The sequence below is a fragment of the Dipodomys merriami genome, unplaced genomic scaffold (genome assembly GCF_024711535.1).
Source record: "Dipodomys merriami isolate MVZ:Mamm:240054 unplaced genomic scaffold, mDipMer1.0.p SCAF_50, whole genome shotgun sequence".
NCBI classification, from domain to species: Eukaryota; Metazoa; Chordata; class Mammalia; order Rodentia; family Heteromyidae; genus Dipodomys; species Dipodomys merriami.
In genome coordinates, this window is record NW_027206069.1 from 4,856,023 (window position 1) to 4,868,155 (window position 12,133).

The following is a 12,133-nucleotide window of genomic DNA, read 5'->3' on the forward strand; positions in this document are numbered from 1 at the left end:
CTCCAGCCTGCTTTCTGTTCTTAATATTTACTTATTACCACTTGACATACTATAGGTGCTTGGATTTTTGGTTTGTGGACTGTCTTCCCCATATATCAGCCCCACAGAAGCAGGATTTCCTGCTGGTCTGTGCCCCACATCTCTCCAGCATCAGTGCTGGCATGAGCAGGTACTTAAAATGCCATTCAACAAATGAAGGAATCAGCAGAGAGCTCTACGCGCCTTCTTTTCCAGAAGATGGGAAGCATGTGGGCATGCAAGGTCCTCCTTTTAATCTCTGCCCCCAATTCTAGCACAAACCTGGGTTCATTGTTCCCTCACAAATCCTCTGTGCAGGTGGGACCATGGTGCGTGTGGTTTAGATCTAACTGTTGAACATGGCTGAATGTTATCCGTGTAACAAAAGGTCTGGATTCACCTGCTCCTGGAAACTCATCCAAATGCTATTGGTTTAAAAAATAAAACTGCTATGGGAGAAAAAAAAATTCAACTAACGAAAATAAAATCAGTCTCGGAAAACTTTCCTTTGAACGCTACACACACACATCCTTAATGAATTCTGACTTGAAGCTTTTTCTCCAGGGTATAGAAAGTTCAGAACTGCTAAGTAGTCAAATACATTTGTTGAAGGAAAAAAAACCCATATGGACAAAGAACACAATAAATATACCTAATTAGGAGTATAATAGTCACATAAAGGACTGCGGCTCTTGTGTTGACATATTTAGCTGTGCTTGGGAAGTAAGCATGTCTGCCTTCTTCCCTCAGTGAGTCAGGGAGAGTTTTGCTTCTATGAATGCCTTCTAGCTTGCAATAAGACAGTTTGCCACTAGGAAGAAAATACATGCAAATACATGAATAGCGAATATTTGTTAGAGGTATTGCTATGCTAATCACTGTAGGTGACCAATTTTACCTTGCCTCAAACAAAAGATAATTTAATTATATGATAAGAGTCTTGCCCTGAGAGTAGCTATCTATATCTTGAGTCAGCACTGTCCAAGAGAACTTTCTGCTATGGAGTGTTTCTGTATCTATAACCTTTAGAATGGTAGCCTTGAATCCTATGTGGCTATTGAGAAGAAAACTGGTCAGGCACTGGTGGCTTGTGTCTATCATCTTAGCTACTCAGGAGGATGAGATCTGAGGATCATGGTTCTAAGCTAGCTTGGGCAGAAACATCCATGAGACTCTTATCACCTGAAGATGGTCAGCTGCTTATGAATATGACCAAAAAGCAGAAGTGGAGGAATGATTAAGTGGTAAAGTGCCAAGACTTGAGCAACATAGCCAAGCAAGAACTTGAGGCCCTGCCTTCAAAGCCCCAGTATTGGCACAAAAATAAACAAAAGCAAAAAAAAAACCCACAGAAAATTGGTTAAGAGACCGAGGAACTGGATTTTTAAATGTATTTAATGGTCATTAATTTTCATGTACATATTACATTTGCCTGATTACTGGCTAGAACAGTCCTAAAGAAAACAGAATTTGATAGAACTAAGGGTATGACTCAAACAGTAGAGAACCAACTTGGAAACTGTGAAGCCCTGAATTCAACCCCAGTAACACCAAAAACAAACAAAAAATGAAAAAGAAAAGAGCACCTCGAAGAAAACAAGAAGATGAGGGCCAAGTGAGCTCTCTCCCAAAGACTGGAGAGAAGAAATCAGAACTGAAGGTTACCTATAATCTACTTCCTCCAGGAGAGATGGTCAATATCTCTCGGCCTCTGCATACTTGTGTGTAATGAGAGGTAGTGTAGCTCCTACGGTGTGCCAATGTTCAAGTAATCCAGTGAACTAACGTGGGTCAGACATGTGGACTATTCTTGGAGCACAGTAAGCTCTGTGTAATTGTTGGGCTGTTTTTTGTGGAGATGAGATACTTATAGTAGGAATGCTGGAATAAACAGCACTCTATGTGTTTAACAGTCCCATTTCCCTATGCGATTAAATCTAGTTCTCAATCCAATGCATTTGCCGATGGCCTATGATAGTATCAAGTGTCAGGAGTATGCCATACACACATGCCGCTCCTATCCTAAAGGTGCTAGCAGTCCAGCAGCAGTGACCAGACCTAAACAAAGCATGACAGCACTCTTCATTTCTTCATTAGAATTTTCTGAGGTCTACCAGATGCCAGCCCTGTCTTCATCTGGGAATTGATTGGTGAATAAGACAAGCCAGAAAAGCTGCTCTGATTGCGCTTACATTTTACTGGCAATCAATCAATCACACAGTCAATCACTCAGTCCATCCATTGATTGAATGGTAACGACAGACTATCAATCATGAAGAGTTCAGGGCTACATAGACAACATTAAGGAAGGGAGCTGTGTTGCAGGTGGCGTTGTCCGTGAAGAAGCAGTCCTCATCAAAGCAATGAGGACCCTAACACAGAGAAGTGACAAGAGAAGTTTCCAGGCAGAGCACGTTACCCCTGATGCAGGTACTCCAGGATGGGACAGGTGGGCAGATGGCAGGGGCTGAGGTGGCCATGATGGAGGTGACAAGTGAGTGAATCCCTCCTAGATCTCTGAGTCAGCAGTCCTTGCTTATGGATTCCATGGGAATCGTGAGGGACAGGGAGGTGTGATTATCATTGTGTCCATGATCCTGGGTGGAGCCCTGAGGATGGTCCTGTTGAGGAACAAGAGGAAGGCTAGGAAGAACAGCCCTGGAAGGCGCAGGCTGGGGGTCTCCTTGGGCCCTTTGGCTGTGTTCTCTGTGCATAGCAGGTGTCTCAGCGGAAGCAGAGGTACGGTTGTAGAGATTGTGATGTTTCAAGGGCTTTCAGGGGTCTCTGGAGGGACAAAGCCAATAGAACATGCACACATGCAAACGAATATGCAGATATAATATATGATTTATGTGCACATCTGTATTTATATGTATAAAAGGGAGCAGGACACATGGGATTGGCTTACATGGTTGGAAGCTGGGATTTCCACTGATGGCTGCTCAGTCCTACCAGCAGGAAGCCTCAGAACAAAAGGGGCCACTGCAGTCTGCTGCTGAGACTGGAGGCCCGGCAGCCCCTCTGGTAAGCCTCCTGAGTGGGGCCCTGTGGAAGGGCAGAAACAGCTGGTGTCGGAGGCCCACAGGTGATGACAGCTTCAGTAGATGTACTTGCTCAGGAGCACTGGGCTTGGAATGCAATGGCCATCTTTCTGTTCTTCCACTTTTCTTCCATACGGGCCCCCAGCATATTGGATGCTGCTGCTTGCCCTCAGGGTGGGTCCCATATGACAATTATCTCTGCACACCCCTCACAGACACACCTGGAAGTGGGATTGGCTAGGTGGCTGCCAATTAATTGATTCAGAGAAGAGTCACTAACCCTCAGCATCCCTGGCACTTGGGAGGCTGAAGCAGGAGGATCGTAGGTTGAAGGCCAGCATGGGCTACCGAGCAAAACTCTGTTTCAAAATGGGAACACTCCCAAACAACAATAACATCAACATTTACCCATCACAGAGAGTGATAACGGTTTTGTTGGGTTGAATCACTGGAAAATAGGAGACAGAGCAACTTAGGCCACCTGTCTTCTTGTTTATGGGAAGGGTTGGAAAAATACTTCATAAATGAGAGGTATATAGATAATCTCTGATGTCCAGGAAGTATGGGGAATTCAATCAAAGGGGAAAGCTGTGTCCTCCACAACTTATCCTGGCTCGTTCTCATGTTCTACACATGAGAATTCCAGATGAATAACATATAAGCAAATAGTTTTCAAAGATTTATTGCATGCTTTGATACTGGCCAGCATCTGAACACCTTCCTCTCAGTCCCTTTCTAGAGCTATTCCTCTATGTCTGAAGCTGGGTGCTTTGCAAAGGAAAGAGGTTCTTTTAGCTCCCACTGTGGTAGGAGGTCTAGGTGCATGCTGCTTATACTGCTCAGGTGTGGAGATACCGTGGATTGTATTATTTTGGGGTGGATGGTGTTATGACAAAAACACATGTGGAAGGAAGGATCACATGGTGAACAGAAAGTAAGGGGATAGAGAGAGTCAAGCCACAGTCTTTATTTATTTATTTATTGGTCAGCTGTGGGGCTTGAACTCAAGGCTTGGGTGCTGTCTCTGAGCTCTTTCACTCAAGGCTAGCACTGTACCACTTTGAGCCACAGTGTCACTTCTGATTTTCTGGTGATTAATTGGAGATTAGAGTCTTACAGTCTTTGAACCAAGATCCTCAGATCTCAGCCTCCTGAGTAGCTAGGATCACAGGTGTGAGCCACTGGAGTCCAACAAGCCAAAATCTTTAGTAACTGTTCATAGGAAGTAACCATGAGTTCACAAGAACCACTGAGGGCAGCACCCAATGATCTACCCACCTCTCCCCACACCCCAAGTTGCCACCACCTCCCAACTAGCACCTTGAAAAGTGTACACAAGCCCTGGGAGAAAAAAATCATCAAAAATGTAGCAGTATCTATGAACAAATGGGTTTTATGAGATACTCTTTGTGTAGAAAGAATATGAGCTTTCCTATAAGGGCCTCTGCGTGCCTATAAAAAGCCAAACCCAAACAAAACAGAAATCAGCAGATTCTTTCTTGTGCATGAAGTCAAATGAGGGACTTGATGTCTTTCCCGCCTCATAATTGACCTGTTATTTGCTGCTTTGTCAACAACCACTTCTCGCCCCGAGGGATGACTGTGTCTAAACAATGCCAAAGCATGGAATGTGTTCTTCATTTTAAATGCGTCCACTTCATGCTCTAGCAAGAGCATTTCTGTGCGTGGCTGCCTTTGGTTGAGATGTACCATGTCTTTGTGTTTCCTGCGAACTGAAGTTCCTGGTTTCCTATATTTAAACGAAAGGGTACTTATCTGGAAATTACCCTTCCACTCACATTAACGTTGTTTCTATTTTAGTTTATTTTTGCCTGATTATAGAACCATTATCTAATCTTGGTAGGAAACTTAGAATGCAAAGTACAAAGAGAGCAAAATATCACCCATAATCCCTCAATGTAGTATGTCATTACATTTTACTCTTTTCTTTTTTTGGTCCGTCATGCAGTTTTATAGTGCTTTAAAAATTATTTTGGAAAAGTCATTGTATAAACAGGTTTAAAACTTTCAGACAGTGCACGGAGTAAAATGCGGGCGAAATAGGGCTTTCTGCCCCTGTCCTGTTAGCAGTGGGTACATGTGCAGTGACTGTTCTAGAAATGCTCACAAGAGTCTGCACTTAAGCATGCAACTCACACTCTCCATAAGTATCTCCCTCTTTTTTTTGCATGAGTTTGGGTAAACTTTATGCATGTTCACTATCTTGCTTTCTCTCCCCTTCTGTATTTAAGATCTTTCTGAATTAAGGCATTCCAATGCATGTAACTCTTGAGTAGCTATTTTATTTCCATTCATAGAAAATATCACAATGTACCCAGACCTCTTTAAAGAAATATCTGTGATGGACCAATTGCTGAGATATTCTGAGCCTATGGACAAGTTCCTTGTACTTGAGGGCCCTTTGTTTTGCTCTGTGTTGCTATGAGCTTTATCTTTGTCATGGCATACTGCTCCTCATGGCTTTGTCCATAGTATTCTATTTCTTCGTGATTCATACACACGAAGACTTCCATGTATATAGATCTGAAGTCTGTGCACGCATGCCAACCTGGGACTCCCATATTTGCTTATGATTGGAGGATATTTACCTCTTGTCTTCTTAAATGTTTCTTATTCTCTTTCTCCTCTTGTTCATTACGCGTATGTTGGAGCTTCTCAGCTTTCATTTGAATATTTAATTTCTCTTCCACACTTTTCATCTCTTCCTCACTCACTACTACATTCTGTTTATTTTTACTCTTATAAATTCAATCTTTGGATCATACATGTGTACATATCCATCTATATCTATGTGACACATTGGATTTTTCATTCAATTTTATATCTTACAATTTGGGGTTCCTAATTGCTTGCTATCTTTCTATTCATAATTGACATCTGCCTGTGTTTTTAAAGGGTCTCCTTTCTTGCTTTATGTTATTTTTTTTATCACATTGAGAGCTCCATTCGCATATTAAGAGCTTTCTTTCCAATTGCATAATTATTTCCATGTCCTTAGAAAAATACATTCTCCCTGGGTTGTCCTTAGACCACTTTTCAGTGTTTCCATGTGCCTTGAAGTACACTTGTGTTGAGTGGAGACTTCAACTGTCACTGTTTCTGTGCGTCACTGTTTCTGGATGGCCTGTGCACTTTTCTGGGACTTGTGTAACATGAACCAGCCTGCCACTTGACTTTTTTGGAGTGTCTCAAGTCTGGATCTGATGATGAGAAAGGCTACGGGTGAGTGGTGCAGCCTGACTCTGGGCTGAATTCGTTGTCCTGGGGCTGCTCCCAGGGCTGTGGCTGAAAGCAAAGCAAGTGAAATCAGTGTTTACTACTAGAAAGGCCAAAGATGCTGAGACTAAGCTGCTCACTCCCCACTGTCTGCCTTTGGGCACCCAGGGGCAACAGGCCACCGCACCCTTTGGTGAAGTAGTGGCTGGGGGCCTGCAGATGTGGAGGTTGCTCCTACATGCAAGGTTGGCTGGTAAAACTCACTGGCACCCTCCTTCTCTTCCCTTTTCCGCTCACTGGGCATTGACTTCTCATGTCAACTTGGGAGTCACGTGCTAAAGATGGCTGAGTCACCAGAAAGCTCCTCAGTCACTGCAGGTCTAGGAGCCAAGTCATCCCCATTCATCAGGTAGCACTTTGTGTGGCTGAGATGCTGACTTCCTTTGTGTTGCGTCACCGCAACTTGGAGACTTTACTGTGCAGCAATAAAACAAAAGCCTGCGTGTGGCTTTTGTCCCTGTGGCTCAGGCCTTTAAACCTGCCTGCCATTGCACTGATGTTTCAGGAAGGGCCATGTTCCCACCATCTTGTTCAAATAGCGGGTGTCCCATTTGCTTTCCCTCGCTGTTCTCGTTGCAATTCCTAGAGCTCCCCCTCATTTCACTTTTGAATGCATGAATTTATTTGTTTGTTTTAAAAGTAGCTTTACTATCATTTCCCTGGGTTGGGAGCAGGGAGGGGAGGATGCATTTGCGCTTAGATTGCCATTCGCAGACCTGTTTAATGTGCTGCCAGATTCTATTTGCTAATATTTTATTTAGGATTTTTCATCAATATTCATATATGAGATTGGTGTGTTGTTCTATTATATTCTCTCTTGGTCAGGTCTTAAAACAATGCTCAGCTGGCTTTGCGAGAGCAATTTAGAAGCCTGTCTGTTCTCAGGTTTCCAAAGAGGCAAAGAACCTGGAAAGAACTCATTCCATCGAGACCAGGTAGGCTGTCTGCTCCAGGAAGAACATCTTCAGTGTTCCTAGCTCACTTAGCGTGTGTCCACTTGAGATCAACTCATCGATGATTAGGAAATTATCCACATTATTAAGAATTTCATGTTGACTTGTATCATACTTAGTAAACTATGTTTTTAAACTTAGTGTTGCTTTTCTTTTGGATGCTAACATTTTTCTTAGGCATTTTTTTTCCTTTTAATGATGTCTTTCCCTAGTTAGATTATCAAAGTTTTTTTTTTAAATCTTCTTCTCTTCCTTTTTGTTCTATTTCTTACTTTTTATGGCTTACATTCCTTCTATCTGCTCATGTCTCTCCCAGGTTTCTCATGTGGCTCTTACCCTTTCTTCTTCCTATGTTTGTATTCATTTATCCTGGTAATAAAAATATTTTAAAATTACATTGACACAACTTTGTTCTGAGAGTGGCTTCTCCATGGTAGTGGATGTGTTAGGTAGGTAGTGTTTGTCTAGTTGTAACTTTACATCATGAATAGCAGATGTGTTAGGTAGGTAGTGTTTGTCTAGTTGTAACTTTACATCATGAATAGCAGATGTGTTAGGTAGGTAGTGTATGTCTAGTTGTACATTTCCACACTGGGCCTCTGGCCCAGACTCCACCAGATTCACCCCTGCTGTGTTTCCAATTCCCTTTGAATGTGAGAATTCTTCAGATTAGGGACATAGGATGCAGAGAGAGGTAAGGATGCGTAAGTGAGCCCTGCTGGGACTTCAGCCAGGGCATAGGAGATGGCAGTGTTTCTGGGAACAGCAGGGGATTTGTTGTTTGTGGGGTGTGAAGTGACAGGGAAGGAAGCCCCCTCATTCTAGTTTTGAGGATCTTTCTGGTGTGCATGTCAGCTTGCAGGGTTCCCTGTACCTGCCTTACAAGGCAGACCTCCACTCTTAGGGTTTTGAAGACTGGCCATTCCATAATTGCACAAATTGGTTCTGTGTGACTTTAATGCAAGCACTAAATTTCCACAAATTAGTACCTGATGTTATTTAAGTTGTCTGTATTGTGAACATTTTTTTAGTGTGTCAAGATTTTTATTTATATTTATTTATTTATTTTTGTTGGTCATGGGGCCTGAACTGTGGGCCTGGGCACTGTCCCTCAGCTCTTCAGCTCAAGGCTAGCGCTCTACCACTTGAGCCATAGCACAACTTCCTGCTTTTTCTGCTTATGTGGTGCTGAAGAATTGAACCCAGGGCCTCATGCATGCAAGGTAAGCACTCTACCACTGAGCCACCTTCCCAGCCCCAAGATTTTTATTTTTGAGATAATTTTAGATTCACATTTGCACTTTATTTTATATTTATTTTGTGTAAATCTTTACTCTTATGGGTAGCATGAATACACTAAAATCTTCTACACTTGATTTTAATATTTTTTGTGTTTCTTCCTACAATTACACTGCTTTGGGGTAAGTGTGGGGTATGTGTGTATGTGTCTCTGTGTGTATGTTTATATGCTAGTGTGTGAGCATTTGGGTTTCTGCGCATATCTGAGTGCGCTATGTATGTGTCTATATGTTAGTGCATGTGTAAGTTTCTGTGTATGTATGCTTCTGAGTGAGCATGTCTGTTAGCCTGTGTGCCTCTGTTAGTGTATGTGTGTATGTGTATGATTGCATTTTCTTCCAATTGTTTGTAAAGGCTACTGTGTCTTTCCACTTGGTCTAGTCACTATAAAATATAGAGTACATATATCCTTTGAGTCTACATCCCCACTGGATTGTGAAAGGCAAATTGAAATTGGTGGGCATGGATAAAACTGTGTGGAAAATAAAAAATAGTTTTAAAATAATGTTTAAAATGGAAACATGCATTCCTGATTTGTCAGTGTTTAAAAATAACTGTTGCTTTTTACAGAGGGACATTTTGGCTGGGTATAAAATTACTGCCTGGTGTGTTCCCTGAGGTCTCTGGAATGCCAGGCTAAGAGTTTTTTCTTTTCTTTTTGTCTTTTAACCAGAGGATATCTCACAAAGCAGTCTAAAGGCAAGTTGCTTCTCTTTTTGTAGATGAGTTTGCTTTTTCTCCCCTAGCAAGAGATTCTTTTTTCTTCCCTGTTGAGGGGGCTGTGTTAATTTTCCATTGGAACTATTGGCCCTATCAGGACGTAGATTTGTGTCTTTCTTAAAAACATGCTTTTTAAATGCTTTGAAAAAATTTGATATTCTTGTTTATTTAAACTTATTTCAACCACCAATTTTGCATAGGTTGTGTTTCCTTTGTCATTTTTTTCATGGTCATCATTTTCTCTTGTATGCATTTATATTCTTTGTCTTTCCTACTTTATTTTCCCTGGTTTTCTCCAGCCTGTCTTTCATCATTGATCCAAGTCTGTTTAAAAATGATCCTTGCTTATGGGATGATTTTGTGTTTTGGTTCTGCTTTAATTTAATCATTGCCAATTCCTAAACTTGTATTCTGCTGACTTTCCCACATATTTGGGTCTTTATGTTTCTACTTTGAGACTTGATTCTGCAGAAGCCATATTTCTTTTTACTGAGGCTAGGTTGGAGACAGGCTTTTCTTGGTGACCATCAATGCTTTCCCTAGTGTCTTTGTTGCCAATCTTTGCTTCTCCACATTTCTACTTCTTCCAGACCAGGATTTTGGAGCAGTCCAGTTGGCTTTGCCCCGTATTTGAACTGGTGAGTTAAGTACTACTGAAGCATGAGTGAAGGTAAAGTCAGGACAGTAGTTGGTATGGGGCAGCCCAGGGTGTATGTGTGTGTGTGTGGGGAAGATGTGTGAGTGTTGGTCTGTTAACTCTCTTCCATCACCTCCTCATTTGTTTGTCCTTTGTTTCTTCAGAACATGTAGTCTCCTGACACCCACGTGTATGCTAGCTCAACTTCTCTTCCAAATATCTTTCTAGGTTTTATGATAGGCAAGAAGATTCTTTCTCAGCCTCTGATTTATGATTTTTTCCCAGAAATATTAGAAACTAGAAGCTCATTGCCTACACTGTTCATTATGCTTCGTGTTTTGTACTTTCTATTACCCAGTGTTGAATTGTAGGGTATAAAGTTTGACCTAACTATGTGTTTATTTCTTTTGAGGCATGCCTTTATAAATACAATAACTGGGTAAAGGACATGGATATTTTATGGCTCTTTAGATGTAAGTATTGCAATTTATAATGTTTTTCTATATATTCTTTAAAAAATGTCCTGCCCTCATTTCCCCAACTCTCAATATGACAATTGTATTTAAGAAAAAGCCCTTAAAAAAAGAACAAGCCCACAAAATTTCCAAGCAAAAATATCAGAGTTAATTTCTATTATTTATTCACTTACCTCTTGGTTTGATTGTTTAAAATAAATGTTTCCTCCTTTGTGTTCGAAGTATTTGTGTATATTCTTCATCCAGAAGAACCATGCTTGTAAGACAACTATTTCGGCACTTGAGCTACATGAGCCCTTTCCTGCTTTAGTTATTTATTTTTCAAGTAGTATCTAACATTTCTTGTCTAGGGTAACCCCAGTCCTCCTATCTATGGCTTTCTGTGTAGGTTGGATCAAAGATGTGAACCATACACTAACTTGTTGATTGGGATGAAAGTCCTGTTAATGGTTTACCTGGACTGACCTCAAACTGTGATCTTCCTCATCTTTGCTCCCAAGTAGTTAGGATTACAGGCATACCCTCTTTATAATTTTAGTAAGGATTACAGGCATACCCTCTTTATAATTTTAGTAATCTTTTCCCTATTCAGAGATTATGTAAACATTCAATAATTTCTTTTACCTTCTTGTTTAGTTTAATCAAAATAATTTTATTCTGTATTTCACATGGACTTTTATTGTCTAACCATGTACACTAGGTTCCTTTAACCTAATATTGCACTTGTAACCTTCTTATTAAAGACATTGTCATGTGATTCATTTTTCTACACAATAAACTGTTGGGGGAAATGTCATAATTTGTTTAACCATATTGTTGGATAGCTACATTGCTTCTGAACTTTAAAATTTTTTTTAAAGTTGTGTACTCTGTCTGCAAAAAATATTTGCTATAGTTTGCATTCTTTAATTTCCATGAAAAGTGTGATCAATAGGATCAAAGGTATAAACCCATTCAAATATTTTTTTTTTATTTTTAGAGTCCAGCATTCCTAGGGAATAGGTTCCAATAGCTCAGGCTCCTTTCAGTTGGTTCTCACAAAATGTGCTTCTCTGGGTGGAGCAGGCTGGTGCTTCAGTTAAACCCAGGTTCCTTTCTCTCTGGCTTCCTTCTTTTTCTGGTCATTTTCCTTTACTCGTTTCAGGAAGCTATCTTGGCTCTTAGAGTGTTTAATATGCTCAATACGCACATTAATCCTCTTGGCAAAGATCTTGCCCTTAACTTGCTAGTTCACAACAATGCCAAGAGCCTGCTGGGTAACACTGTAGACTCTTCTAGTTTTGCGATGCTAACATTGGTGGGACATTCCTTTTTGAACAGTACCTATTCCCTTGATGTCTACAGTATTACCCTTCTTGTAGATTCTCATGTATGTGGCCAAAGGAACAACTCCATGTTTCCTGAAGGTCCTAGAGAACATGTATCGAGTATCTCTCCTCTTTCCCTTTGTTTTCCTCATTTTGGCAAATTACTTTACCCAGTAACTTGGTCTCGTCTCCCAACCCACATCATATTCGCCCACTGATGGAGACCTGACAGACCATGGCCCAATCACACACAGTAGCTAACAGGCTCTGGATAGGACAGTTTCTCTATGAGGCAACCACATGCCTCAGCAGCCACAAAGCTTACAAATAGAGCCTGTAGAACACCAGGCGCTGGGAGCCATGCGCAGTTCCTAGCTAGAAGATC

At 41.1% G+C, this 12,133-nt stretch overlaps 1 pseudogene; it reads right to left on the minus strand.

Annotated features, from left to right (window-relative positions):
* Positions 1-11,432: 11,432 nt before the first annotated feature.
* LOC138810563 (large ribosomal subunit protein eL21-like) lies at positions 11,433-11,900 on the minus strand (annotated as a pseudogene).
* Between the last annotated feature and the right edge of the window lie 233 nt (positions 11,901-12,133).